Below are 15,228 nucleotides of genomic sequence, written 5' to 3' on the forward strand. Positions count from 1 at the left end.
TACCATGCAGACTAATGTGAAAATTTAAACTCTTATTGTTACTGGTGTAAGAACGCCGGTTCCACAAAATTCTGGTTTGGCGCGTCTTCCGAAATGTCTACATGTGGGGATATTTCTTCTCATATATGTCAGGCTATTTTGGCTCAGTTATTAGTTTAACTGATATTTTAATGCGAAATTCTGTTGAACATGTTTTCTTGATTTCATTTCAGGAGGTCTGTACATAAAAAAAGCGAAATGCTTCATGGCCCGAGGAAGATATGAAATAAGCAACAACAAGTGTTATAGGCGGAGGTGCGTGTATGAGAGGAGCTGCTGCACTGTTCAAAACTCCTTATTCGACACGTAACGATCATGTAACTATTAGAAAACATGATTCGGCAATGGGAGAAAAGAAACCTCATAGATCAGCTGGTCACATGACTGGATTCAGTCTCTTCTAATTTTGGATGGCCATAGTATTCATTGTTCTTTCCAGTGCCTGAAATATTGTTGTCAGAATGAGGTAGATATGATCTGCCCTCCGCCTCACATGGCCTCATATGACCCTCACCCTCTGGGCAGATCAGTTTTCAAACAGTTGGAAGTTTTATACCAACATACTGCAATAAATTACATTCACTCGACAGCAGAAACTGCAAGCAACATGTTTAACTTTGGAGAACTGTTTTCAACAGCTTGGAATAAAGCTGTCACCATTGGAAATGAAGTTAAAGGGTTTAAATGCAATGGCTTCTTCTCTTTAAACCTGTTAGCTATTCCTGAAGACAAATTTCTTCCCTCAATTCATTTCGAACCAGACGTTTCCATTGTGCCATCATTTCCACATTTGGAGATTCCTCAATTTTCCCAGCTGCAATCTAAGAAGACTTCTCCTTTCAATGCTGTCGTTTTCAGCCCGGCGAAAAGAATGTCCGAAAAGAAATTAAAAAAAAACCCTCAGACAAGAACTACAAACCAATGACTGAAATGGAGAATTAAAGCAAGTGTAGTGCATCTAAGAAACATCGTCGTCAGTTGAGTGAATCTGATGATAACTTTCAGCCAACTGAAACTGAACATAATAAAGAGAACACTTCTTGTGGATTTTGCTGTCTGAAATTTTATTTGCAGAATCGGTCAAGAAGGGAGAGTGATTAAGTGGCAACAATGTGCTGCATTGTTTCACGAAGTGTGTGTTGGTGCAAAAGGACGAAAAATGTGTGCTTGTGGTAAATGCTTGTGATTTTGACTAATGTGATTTCACTCTTACAGTCGTTTGTGTGTGGTAATCTCATGCATTGCCAGTGCAAGGTCTATGAGATGAAATGGATGTGTATGTTATGTTTATAAAGCTATCATTACTGCTGGAACAATATATATCTGATAACTTGTATCCCATCTGCGCTAACGCATAGCTGAGATGTTTTTTTGGCTCAGTGATGGACAGATCCTCAACCAAACTAGATTGTCGCCAAAGAAATATACTGATGTATTTGCGTACTGTATAATGCTGTTCTTACCACTCATTAAAGCTGTTAACACCACTTCCATAAAATATTTTTATTGTAATTGCCTTATCTGAATTAAATATAATCAGACCAGTTTAATCAATACTTAGCAGATGTGAGCACTAATCCAGTTCCTTTACAGCTTAACCTTGTTAAGAAATCCTAAATCCCTTCCAACACTGTTTCACATATGCTTGCTACCACCGAGCTAAAAGAGTCATATTTCGATACTGATGGTCAACTTGTTTCCTGGCAGTACCACACCCTTCCAATATCCTGTAGGATGCCCATCACCTGCAACCCAAGATCTTTTCCACCAAGGTCCACTGATACAAATACACAGTATTAATGTGGCCGACGATAGCACCTTACTGTTCACCAACGTAAATACTTATAACAAAATGCACAAAACAATGAATTGACAAACAGTTAACACTGCTCAACGAATTAAAATATAAACTGGTCATCCCTTGATGTCTCAGAATATATCCTGTTACCTGATGCCTTCTTTTGGTCAATTTGTGCCACAAATTTCTTGTCTTACCAATTCTGGTCAGTACTTCCTCATTAATCTCGTGATCAACAGTCTACATTTTATATCCTCTCTGCTTCGTCCATCATCCGTTATTTTGCTATTCAAATAGCAAAAATCATCTACTACTTTAAGAGTCTCATTTCCTAATCTGATTCCCTTACCATCATCTCATTTAATTCAGCTACATTCCATTATCCCTGTTTTGCTTTCATTGGTGTTTATCTTAGATCCTCCTTTCAGTTTACTGTCTATTCAACTGGTCTTCAAAGCCCTTTGTTGTGTCTGACAGGATTGCAATGTATCGGCAAAACTCAAAGTTCTTAATTCTACTTCCTGAACTGTAATTCCTATTCCAAATTTTTCTTTGGTTTACTTTACTACTTGTTCAAGGTACATATTGAATAACATGGAAGGTGGGCTATAACCTTGTCTCACTCCCTTTTCAGCCACTGCCTCCCTTTCATGGTATTTGACTCTTATATCTGCCATCTGGTTTCTGTACAAGCTTTAGACAGCCTTTCGCTCCCTGTATTTTAGCCCTGCTAATTACAGAATTTCAATTCCCACCTCATTTTCATCTACAACCACTTCCCTTTCTGTAAGAGTAATATTGCTTTCAAGTTCGTTTTCCTTGTATAGACACGCTATATACTCCTTTCACCTTCCAGCTTTCCCTTCTTTGGTTAGCCCTTGTTTACCATCTGAGCTTTTGACGTTCATACAGCTGCTTATGTTTTCCCCAAAGGCATCTTTAACTGTCATGTGGGCAATCTCCGTCTTTCCCCAAATGAAATTAGCTTCTAAATCCTTAGAATTGTCCTCTAGCCATTTCTGCTTAGCGATTTTGCACTTCCTCTCAATCTCATTTTTTAAACGTTTGTATTCAGTTTTGCCTGTTTCATTTACTCCATTTTTAAAATTCCTCCTTTAATGAGTTAAATTCAATATCTCTTTTGTTATCCAAGGATTTCTACTAGGCCTTGCATTTTTACCTATTTGATATTCTGCTGCCATCATTGTTTTATCTCTTAAAGCTACCTGTTCAACTTGTATTCCTTTCTCCTGTTGTGGTCAACTTTTGCCTAATGCACCTTCTGAAACTCTCAACAGCCTCTGGTTCTTTCAATTTATCCAGGTCCCATGGCCATAATTTCATCTCTTTTCCAATTCATTCAGCTTTACCGTACAGTTCATAAGCACTAAACTGTTGTCAGAGTCAACATCGACTCCTGGAAATGTCTTGCAGATTAAAATCTGGTTCCTAAATCTGTGTATAGCTACTGTATAATCAATGTGAAACCTTGTGTTGTCTCCCGATCTCTTCCACGAATACAACCTTCTATTATAATTCATAAACCAAGTGTTAGCGATGATTAAATTACGTACTGTGCAAAATTCTGTCAGACGGCTTCATCTTTTATTCCTTTCCCCCAGTCCATATTCACCTACTATTTTTCCCTCTTTTCCTTTTCCTACTATCGAATTTCAGTCCCCTATCATATGTAAATTTTCGCTTCCATTAACTATCTCAATAATTTCTTTTATCTCGTCAGACAATTCTTCAATCTCTTCATCATCTGTGGGGTTATGTGCATGTAATCTTTTACTATTGTTGTACGCATAGGCTTTGTATCTCTCTTTTGCAATCTCTCTTTTGGCGTAACCGTTTTCTCTTAACGCGCATTTGAAATGCTGCAATTCGAACTGTTGATGATCATTGTCAGAAATATTTACTTGTCTGCGTAGTAACGTGTTCAGTACCCCTTTCTTGGGAACAGGGTGGTGATTGGCGTTCAAGTACCGGTCTGTGTGTATAGATTTTCTGTACACTGTACACCAAGTCAGCCTCCTGCCTTCCGCTCAGGTAAAGCATACGAGAACAGAAGCTCGCCGTCTCTTAATCTTAAAGGTAAACTTAATGTCGGGATAGACACTGTTCTTGTAGTCGACGAGAGCAAAGACAGACCCTTGATGTCTGTAGGCATGCGGGAGCGACAGTTTCAAACGCGGCGCCGGTGCATCGTGCGACCTGACGTCAGTTGGTCCTGCGGCGAGGCCCACGAGAAAGACAGTTCGTAGAGCGTACGTCGCACCACGTGATTCTGCAGGTCTTATGAGTGCTAGCAGCCGTCACTGGCGCGGTTCGAGTAACTATTTCAGAAGAATTTAACAATTCTGACATCGGGTATAAATGCTTGCACGTTCTCGCTCACGACAAAATTAAAACCTTTAGGAGTACCTTTTCAATGAAATATTGATTTTCCGTGGGCCCTTCACGGTGGCGAACGTTCGCAAAGTGTGGCGGACAAGCCGACTAGTATGACGTCATAAGTTCGTTGCAGGGCCCGCATATCTCGTTGGCCCCAGTACCGCAGTGGGCTGGAGCCGCTGTGAGCAACCCAATTCTGGTTCCAGATGTTACTGTCGCACCTGTATGAGCCGGACCACATGCCAGTCCTGGCAGTCAGCGATCTTAACCTCTCATGACTATGACGAAGACAGCTATCGAAGCTCGTGTGTTTCATTTTGACACGGCTTGTAAACTAGGGAGACTTTACTGAAGGATGCCGTTGTATAAGACTCCGGCACCAATATTTTCAATCTCCACATAGATCCTTTTTATTTCCTCGTCAGCTTATGAAGGACGTGTGTACATCTGCGTATACAGGGTGGTCCATTGATCGAGACCGGGCCAAATATCTCACGAAATAAACGTCAAACGAAAGAACTACAAAGAACGAAACTCGCCTAGCTTGAACGGAGAAACCAGATGGCGTTATGGTCGGCCCGCTAGATGGCGCTGCCATAGGTCAAACGGATATCAACTGCGTTTTTTTAAAAATAGGAACCCCCATTTTTTATTACATATTCGTGTAGTACATAAAGACATATGAATTTTTTAGTTGGACCATTTTTTTCGGTTTGTGATAGATGGAGCTGTAATAGTCACAGACATATGGCTCACAATTTTAGACGAACAGTTGGTAACAGGTAGGTTTATAAATTAAAATACAGAACGTAGGTACGTTTGACCATTTTATTTCGGTTGTTCCATTGTGATACATGTACCTTTGTGAACGTATCATTTCTAGGAACGCATGCTGTTGCTGCGTGATTACCTGTAAATACCACATTAATGAAATAAATGCTCAAAATGATGTCCGTCAACCTCAATGCATTTGGCAATACGTGTAGCGACATTCCTCTCAACTGCGAGTAGTTCGCCTTCCGTATTGTTCGCACATGCATTGACATTGCGCTGACGAATGTTGTCAGGCGTTGATCACGATAGCAAAATCCTTCAACTTTCCCCACAGAAATAAATCCGGGGACGTCAGATCCGGTGAACGTGCGGGACATGGTATGGTGCTACGACGACCAATCCACCTGTCATGAAAAATACTATTCAATACTTCTTCAACCACACGCGAGCTATGTGCCGGACATCCATCATGTTGGAAGTACATCGCCATTCTGTCATGCAGTGAAACATCTTGTAGTAACATCGGTAGAACATTACGTAGAAAATCAGCATACATTCCACCAACTAGACTGCCATCGATAAAATGGCGGTCAATTATCCTTCCTCCCATAATGCCGCACCGTACATTAACCCCCCAATGTCGCTGATGTTCCACTTGTCGCAGCCATCGTGGATTTTCCGTTGCCCAATAGTGCATATTATGCCGGTTTACGTTACCGCTGTTGGTGAATGACGCTTCGTCGGAAAATAGAACGCGTGGAAAAAATCCGTCATTGTCCCGTAATTTCTCTTGTGCCCAGTGGCGGAACTGTACACGACGTTCAAAGTCGTCGCCATGCAATTCCTGGTGCATAGGATTATGGTACGGGTGCAATCGACGTTGATGTAGCATTCTCAACACCGACGTTTTTGAGATTCCCGATTGTCGCCCAATTTGTCTGCTATTGATGTGCGGAATAGCCACGACAGCAGCTAAAACACCTACTTGGGCATCATCATTTGTTGCAGGTCGTGGTTGACGTTTCACATGTGGCTGAACACTTCCTGTTTCCTTAAATAACGTAACTATCCGGCGATCGGTCGGGACACTTGGATGATGTCTTCCAGGATACCGAGCAGCATGCATGACACACGCCCGTTGGGCATTTTGATCACAATAGCCATACATCAACACGATATCGACCTTTTCCGCAATTGGTAAACGATCAATTTTAACACAGGTAATGTATCACGAAGCAAATACCGTCCGCACTGGCGGAATGTTACGTGATACCACGTAGCTATACGTTTGTGACTATTACAGTGCCATCTATCTCAAAGTGATAAAAGTGGTCCAACTAAAACATTCATATTTCCTGACGTACTACACGAATATGTAATAAAAAGTGGGGTTCCTATTTAAAAAAACATAGTTGATATCTGTTTGACCTATGGCAGCGCCATCTAGCGGGCCAACCATAGCGCCATCTGGTTTCCCCCTTCTAGCTAGGCGAGTTTCGTTCGTTGTAGTTGTTTCGTTTGATGCTTATTTCGTGAGATATTTGGCCCGGTCACTATCAATGGACCACCCTGTATATGTTTCACAATGATTTTATACCAGTTCTCAGCATAATAATTTGGTATTTGCTTAAATGATAATGATTAACTGTTGCCAACCTTCCATTCTACGACAATGCAAATATATCACCTAAGTTGAGGTGAGTTCTGTCAGGAGAGGTAGAAGAATGTGGGCATCTAGTGTGGCTGAAATCGGAAGAAGAAAAGGTTTCCTTTACGACCGGTAGTAGAACTTCATTCTTCTATTTCATACTTCTTCTACTTCATACCTCTAGTGTACAGGAGAGCCAATAAAACGGGTTTCTAAAGCTGGTTAGCACATTAGGCTTGCTAGGTACCTCTCAATAGGCAACAACTGGTAGCAATAAGTATTCATGAGATCGTTATAAAGCAAACCAATAACATTGAGTCATAGCAGAACTGCAGTCAGGGTAACATCTTTCGGAGTATCATTACAACAGAGGCTAAGAAGCTGCTTCTGGCAGGCGTGCAATGTTGTATATCTTATTCAATTACTTCGAAACGGGTAAGTGCTCTCCACTGAGAAACTCACTGAGTAAAAAACGTTTGCGACCCTGCGAATGTGATTGGGCTTATACTTAAGGTGAGCAAGAAATAGAACTATATGTCTTGTGAATCAAACAAAGCAATCTTACTCTGAAATAAGAAATAAAAGAATAACCAAATTATAGGCATTCCAGCACACCTAGAGGTGCCCGCGTCTGGACTCAGTGAGGGTAGTTTTGTCAATATCTGTGGGTTGCCAAGATGCAGGAACGGGGCAATAATGTCACAGTCCACATGGTGTAATGTAGGATGGCGCTGGTAAGAAATTAAAAAAAAAAAAAAAAAAAAAACTGCGAGATGGCGTTGGTGGGAACTTCAAAAGTTTTGCCAGCCGTTGCATGGGGGCTTAATTATTAAATTTGAAAATCATTTTTATTTTTCGTAGCTGTATGTCCGATTACGCTGTGTCTCGTAAACGGTTGGCCCTGACTAGTATTATTACGCAATCTGACTGCATAGAACAACAACAAAGAATGAAATGAAAATTTTCGTTAACACAATTAATTAATTAAGTCCCCGGCAACTATAAAACCTACGAAGCCAAAACACAAGTATAACTGTTCTGTGTGCGGAAGTACGACTCAACGTACACATCTGGCACGGTTCTTCTTCAATAAGACAAGAAATTTCAAATACCATTTATACTGACGTGAAAAAAAAATTAGAAATACTATAATTGCGCAAGAAAACCAGAATTACACTCTAATACAAGAACACAAGCCAGATGCTTTGTTGACTGAACCTGTAATGACGCATTATTCAGGACATTGAAATAATGAGAAAAAAAAAGAAAAGTAGTTTGTTACCTTCATTTATATTGATGAAAGCACTCTAATCATTACAATATCTCCACACTGACTCGCTACTACCACATCTCAACAAGAACTCCTTACTACGACCTCTCGACAAGAACTCTTCACTACGACATCTCAGCAAGCACTCGACTACGAGTTCTCAACAAGCACTGCACTCCGCTACTTCTCAATAATCACTGCCAGTGGAGGCGGCGAAACAAAACTCTCTGGCGCTGTGGCTGTGTAGCCACCTTTCATATGCCCTTCCTCCACGGGCTAGAATTTGATGGTATTTTTGCCAGCATTGGTGGTGAAAATACCACCAAATTCGTCAAAAAAATACAGACAAAAATAAAAGATAATATTAATACGTAAATATCACCTAATTAGATAAAATTTTGGCTTTGCACTGACCTTTCAATAACCTAATATATAAAATACAGTAGGCAATACAAATTCTTTCATACATGTGGCTTTACATAATAGTTTACACAATACACAAAAAATCAGTTTATACAAATGTTCACATAAAATACTTAAAAAGAAAAAACAAATAGTTGATAGATCCAGCAGCAGCACCCAGCAATGGTCAACAGGTGCAAACACCAACAAGTGACATCATTTTAGTAAAAGCAGTTCCATCTGTGGCACCCAGTAATGTTGAACAGGTGCAGACAGCAAGAAGCAACATCATTTCAGTAGAAGCAGTCCATCAGTGGCACCCAGTAATGTTGAGCAGGTGCAGACACCAACAAGTGACATTATCTCAGTAGAAGCAGTTCATCAGTGGCACCTAGCAATGCTGAACAGGTGCAGACAGCAACAAGTGACATCACTCAGCAGTAACAGTTCCATTAGTGGCACCCAGCATTGTTGAACAGGTGCAGACACCAACAAGTGACATCATTTCAGTAGAAGCAGTCCATCAGTGGCACCCAGCAATGTTGAACAGGTGCAGAAACCAACAAGTGACATTATTTCAGTACAAGCAGTCCATCAGTGGCACCCAGCAATGTTGAGCAGGTGCAGACAGCAACAAGTGACATTATTTCAGTAGAAGCAGTTCCATCTGTGGCACCCAGCAATGTTGAACAGGTACACACAGCAACAAGTCACATTTCTCAGCAGAAGCAGTTCCATTAGTGGCACCCAGCAATGTTGAACAGGTGCAGACCCCAACAAGTGACATTATTTCAGTAGAAACAGTTCATCAGTGGCACCCAGCAAAGTTGAACAGGTGCAGAAACCAACAAGTGACATCATTTCAGTAGAAGCAATTCATCAGTGGCGCCCAGCAATGTTGAACAAGTGCAGACACCAACAAGTGACTTCATTTCAGTAGAAGCAGTCCATCAGTTGCACCTAGCAATGATGAGCAGGTCCAGAGAGCAGTCCATAATATTCACTATCACTGATCACACCGTTCATCAGAGTTTATAAGCTGAAATTAAACATGTCCTAGTGGCACCAATCATGTAGAAAAAGTACAAGTAACAGTCCATAATATTCCCTATCCTAATCACACAGTTCATCAGCAGAAATTAATCATTTCTAAGTGGCACCCATTATGTTGAAAAAGTGCAGGTAACAGTCCATAATATTCACTATCACTAATCACACAGTTCATCAGCAGAAATTAAACATTTTCAAGTGTCACACATCAATGTTGAACAAGTGCAGGTAACCGTTCATAATATTCACTATCACTAATCAGACAGTTCAGGCATGAACAATAGTTTGAATGCACATACAAATGCTTTTACAAAATTATTCTCAATGCTCTTACACTAAACATACAAATTCTAATAAACACACAAATGATATCAGATAATTGTCATATTAACTATTACAAATACTCAAATATCAGTAAACCTACAATATTTATGGGTGTCAGTGCAAGCCACTACAAACAAATACACTCCTGGAAATTGAAATAAGAACACCGTGAATTCATTGTCCCAGGAAGGGGAAACTTTATTGACACATTCCTGGGGTCAGATACATCACATGATCACATTGACAGAACCACAGGCACATAGACACAGGCAACAGAGCATGCACAATGTCGGCACTAGTACAGTGTATATCCACCTTTCGCAGCAATGCAGGCTGCTATTCTCTCATGGAGACGATCGTAGAGATGCTGGATGTAGTCCTGTGGAATGGCTTGCCATGCCATTTCCACCTGGCGCCTCAGTTGGACCAGCGTTCGTGCTGGACGTGCAGACCGCGTGAGACGACGCTTCATCCAGTCCCAAACATGCTCAATGGGGGACAGATCCGGAGATCTTGCTGGCCAGGGTAGTTGACTTACACCTTCTAGAGCACGTTGGGTGGCACGGGATACATGCGGACGTGCATTGTCCTGTTGGAACAGCAAGTTCCCTTGCCGGTCTAGGAATGGTAGAACGATGGGTTCGATGACGGTTTGGATGTACCGTGCACTATTCAGTGTCCCCTCGACGATCACCAGTGGTGCACGGCCATTGTAGGTGATCGCTCCCCACACCATGATGCCGGGTGTTGGCCCTGTGTGCCTTGGTCGTATGCAGTCCTGATTGTGGCGCTCACCTGCACGGCGCCAAACACGCATACGACCATCATTGGCACCAAGGCAGAAGCGACTCTCATCGCTGAAGACGACACGTCTCCATTCGTCCCTCCATTCACGCCTGTCGCGACACCACTGGAGGCGGGCTGCACGATGTTGGGGCGTGAGCGGAAGACGGCCTAACGGTGTGTGGGACCGTAGCCCAGCTTCATGGAGACGGTTGAGAATGGTCCTCGCCGATACCCCAGGAGCAACAGTGTCCCTAATTTGCTGGGGAGTGGCGGTGCTATCCTCTACGGCACTGCGTAGGATCCTACAGTCTTGGCGTGCATCCGTGCGTCGCTGCGGTCCGGTCCCAGGTCGACGGGCACGTGCACCTTCCGCCGACCACTGGCGACAACATCGATGTACTGTGGAGACCTCACGCCCCACGTGTTGAGCAATTCGGCGGTACGTCCACCCGGCCTCCCGCATGCCCACTATACGCCCTCGCTCAAAGTCCGTCAACTGCACATACGGTTCACGTCCACGCTGTCGCGGCATGCTACCAGTGTTAAAGACTGCGATGGAGCTCCGTATGCCACGGCAAACTGGCTGACTCTGACGGCGGCGGTGCACAAATGCTGCGCAGCTAGCGCCATTCGACGGCCAACACTGCGGTTCCTGGTGTGTCCGCTGTGCCGTGCGTGTGATCATTGCATGTACAGCCCTCTCGCAGTGTCCGGAGCAAGTATGGTGGGTCTGACACACCGGTGTCAATGTGTTCTTTTTTCCATTTCCAGGAGTGTAAAATAATATTTAGGAGATAGGTGGGTAGGATTAGGAAAGGAAAACACACAAAACACACTCACTCATCTTTCATCCACATTAAGTACGACTGTGTAATTGAATAGTGTTAACTGTGTAAATGCAATTCTGTCAAAATTTGATGTTCATCATGTGTATCAAGTAGTAGTGGCACCAATGTATAACAGTCAATAATAGTTAAGTCAACGTCATAGTCATCATGTCAAGACCAATGTTTGCCAAGCCAGATCAAAATGTACGGTTGCTGAACAACTGTCAGTGTGCCAAGATATGCAATTACTTCCTCTCTCCAAAAAAAACAGTCAATAATAGTTAAGTCAACGTCATAGTCATCATGTCAAGACCAATGTTTGCCAAGCCAGATCAAAATGTACGGTTGCTGAACAACTGTCAGTGAGCCAAGATATGCAATTACTTCCTCTCTCCAAAAAAAAAAAAAAAAAAAAAAAAAAAAAAAATATGTACTGCTTATTGATTTAACAAAGTGTGTGTAGACAATCTTCCTTCTACTTGAGTGTTGTAGTCTGCTATCTTCATCCTCCTTGTTCCATATAGACCAATAAAGAAAAAAATATGCACCTCACTTACTTTACCTCTTATCCACCAAAACTCCAATAATCATCAGCATCACATAATTTCAATACTTCAATAATACCTCTTACGTCGATACATATAAATCTTATCATCAATATCATTTACCTTACCTCTTGTCCACAAAAACTCCAATAATCATCAACTTCATATAATCTCAATACCTCAATAATACCTCTTCAATACGTCAACACATATAAACCTTATCGCCAATATCATTTCACTTCCATAACAACTCTTTCCTCTAGTCAGTCTCCTCGAACAAGTACAAATAAAATCCTAATGCAAACCTCATCATCCCATACAATCCGAAGACACACTGTCAACACACAACCTCTGTGTAATCCATCTGACCCAAATCTTCTACTCATTATAAATTATAAGATGGATTTTGGTTACCTTGTCCATCATTAAATAAAAGAAATGCATACATGACCTCTAACAGACTTAGTTCGAATAACTCTCAATAATTAAGTACGATTACGGAGTGTGAATGATCATAATATTTCAAAGTGTGTACATCACTTCAAGAATTATGGCAAACAGAAGCAAACATGTGGAGTATTTCTTGTGTCAAGTGTCACTTCCTATTTCAATTGCTCACGAAAAATGCAGTGTAATAACTGTCAATGGTCTAAACCTAGTTTTGGTATGTCATGTCGTTAGCTTCCTTCTTATTAGCATAAATTTATACAGCTTCCATAAAACCTCCAGCTCACGTGACTTCTATGAAGTTTCTTGTACTAATGTCGTTTATGTCGAATTATAGCAGTTCATTCTCCTATCTTAAAAATATAAGGCACTGCACTGAGCGTAAGCAAAACATGCAATAGCGAGTAAATATACCAGTAGAGAACAGAATGTCAACAAGTGGATGCAGCACAATTCTTACAACGAGGCTCTGCCAAGCGAACAATCTATAATTAATACAATAGTGTGACCTAAACTCTATGTTTGTACACAGTATATCAGCATTTATATATACCAAATTAAAGAGTAGTTATTACAACAAACAGAAATGTATAAATATGCAATCCATACACATAGCAGCAAACATATATCTTACGTAATAAACAGGTCATTAGCATCATATCAGCATAAGCAAATAAATGTTCATATGTCATCTTAATAAGTAAACATGAAGGCGCAAGCAGATAAATCACAAAGTATAACTTACATACATATCAGCACAACTAATCAGGTGACAATTATAATTTAAATAAATAAGCACAGCATGCACATAATAAAAAAATATGACATCAGTGAAAAAGCAGTGCAGCCAAGCGATGCATAATATATACAAATAACAACCCTGTTCATTAATAAAACATTGACAAAAAATCAGCAAATGTACGCAAGCACGTCGCTTCACAAGTAAATTCATAGAACATGAAATTAGCACAAAGTATGAATCACGTAATCGCGAGCAGAAAATTACGTCTAAAGTACGTACCTAAGTGGAAATATGTTACCTGAAAAATAAACTCAATTAATAGTTACCTTTTTAGTTTATTAGTTTCTTCTTGGAAATTACATTCTTTCTGAAATTTTCTCGATAGCAAGTCCTCTTAACGTCGGAGACACAGAATTTACCTGAAGTTCTTAAATATTTTATACAACCGTATACTGAAAAATACTGAACGTTAATAACATAATTCATCAAGTCACTATAGCTTTATACTGAATTTAATCGGAGAAATTAGACTGTGCATTTGTTTACGGCTGTCAGTGCATTCGTACTGAGCGCTCGATCAGCTGTAGGCGCGTGACGTAGGAAGCAATTGTTTGCGGTCAACGACTGCCTTGTGCGGCGCGAAGACTTGACTGTTGCTTTGAGTACGTGCCGCCGCCAAAACACAGCGCGGTATCCTTGTATTCTCTGCATGTTTACATGTAGCTGTTAGTTTCTCAAAAGTATGTCATTCTACAAAAATTTTAACGTTAGATATATGATGTATACCCTTAGAGCGTCGAGATTTAAGAGTTTCTACTTCAACAGTGTTATCATGAATAATTTTGCGAATTCTATATGGACCGTTATAAAGCAGAAAAAATTTGCGACACAAGCCTTTTCCTTTGTGAGACAAACGATGAGACTTAATTAACACCTTTTGACCAACTGAAGAAGTTTTTAAATGACCAGGACGCTTAGCTGATTTCTCTCTTCTAGCAGCTGCAGATGCAATATTTTGTAGAGCCAGGTTGACAACTTCAGAATGCCGCAGTTTCCGTGAAGGTGGAAAAGGAACGATTTCAAATATGCGATTTGTCGGTGCTTTGTTTTTTAATATCAGTATGGGCGGTAAAGAAGTTGAGTCATTAGGAAGTTCATTCAGAATGTTTTGAAAAATATGAAGATACTGATCCCACGTTCTGTGATTCTGATGACAATAAAGACGACACAATTTATTGATTTCCTTCATCCATCTCTCTGAAGCGTTAGATTGAGGGTGAAAAAGTGAAATGAAAATCGGTTTAATTTTACGACGCCGTAGAGTACGAAGCCAAATTTTAGAACGAAACTGTGATCCATTATCTGATATAACCTTATCAACAGGACCCACTTCTTTAAGAAAATGGTTAATGAAAGCATTAGATACTGAACGAGCTGTTGCTTTGCGTAACGGTGTAAAACACACATATTTTGATGTCAACTCCACTGCTACGAAAATGTACGCAAAACCATTAGTAGAACGAACCACTGGACCGAACAAATCGACTGCAGCCATGTCCTTTAATTTCGCTGGAATGATAGGAAACAACGGTGCTCTGTGAGAAATTGTTGGCGGCTTAGCCTTTTGACATAATTTGCATTTAGCCAGAACAGATCGAATACGTTTTTCCATATTACTGAAGTAGCAATTTTCCCGTAATTTATGAAAGCATTTTCTGGGACCAAAGTGTGCATAACTGAAATGCGTATACCAAATCAGCTTATTAACCCACTCATCAGGAATACAAACTAACCAAACAGAGTTGTCGACCAATTTTCGTTTAAAAAGAATGTCATTGCGAACTAAATAATGCTGTCTGATCGCTACGCTTTCCTTTCTCCTCCACTTATCCTTAATGTCCTTCCAGATTGGATCCTTATTTTACTCCTTAGCGATGTCCTGGAGCGGAGACGAAATAAAGTTCTCAAACGCAACACCTTGAATATACATCAAACGATAATTGTTTTCCTTGCAGTCCTCTTCAGCACTTTGTTTCAAACCCATAGGTGCACGTGATAAAGCATCAGCAACAATATTGGAAGAACCCTGTATGTAAACAATACTGAAATCAAATTCCTGTAGGTACAACGCCCATCGTGACAATCTGCCATGAGTTAATTTTGTCGACATAAGAAATTC

Source organism: Schistocerca serialis, chromosome 2, assembly GCF_023864345.2.
Source record: "Schistocerca serialis cubense isolate TAMUIC-IGC-003099 chromosome 2, iqSchSeri2.2, whole genome shotgun sequence".
Classification (NCBI taxonomy): Eukaryota; Metazoa; Arthropoda; class Insecta; order Orthoptera; family Acrididae; genus Schistocerca; species Schistocerca serialis.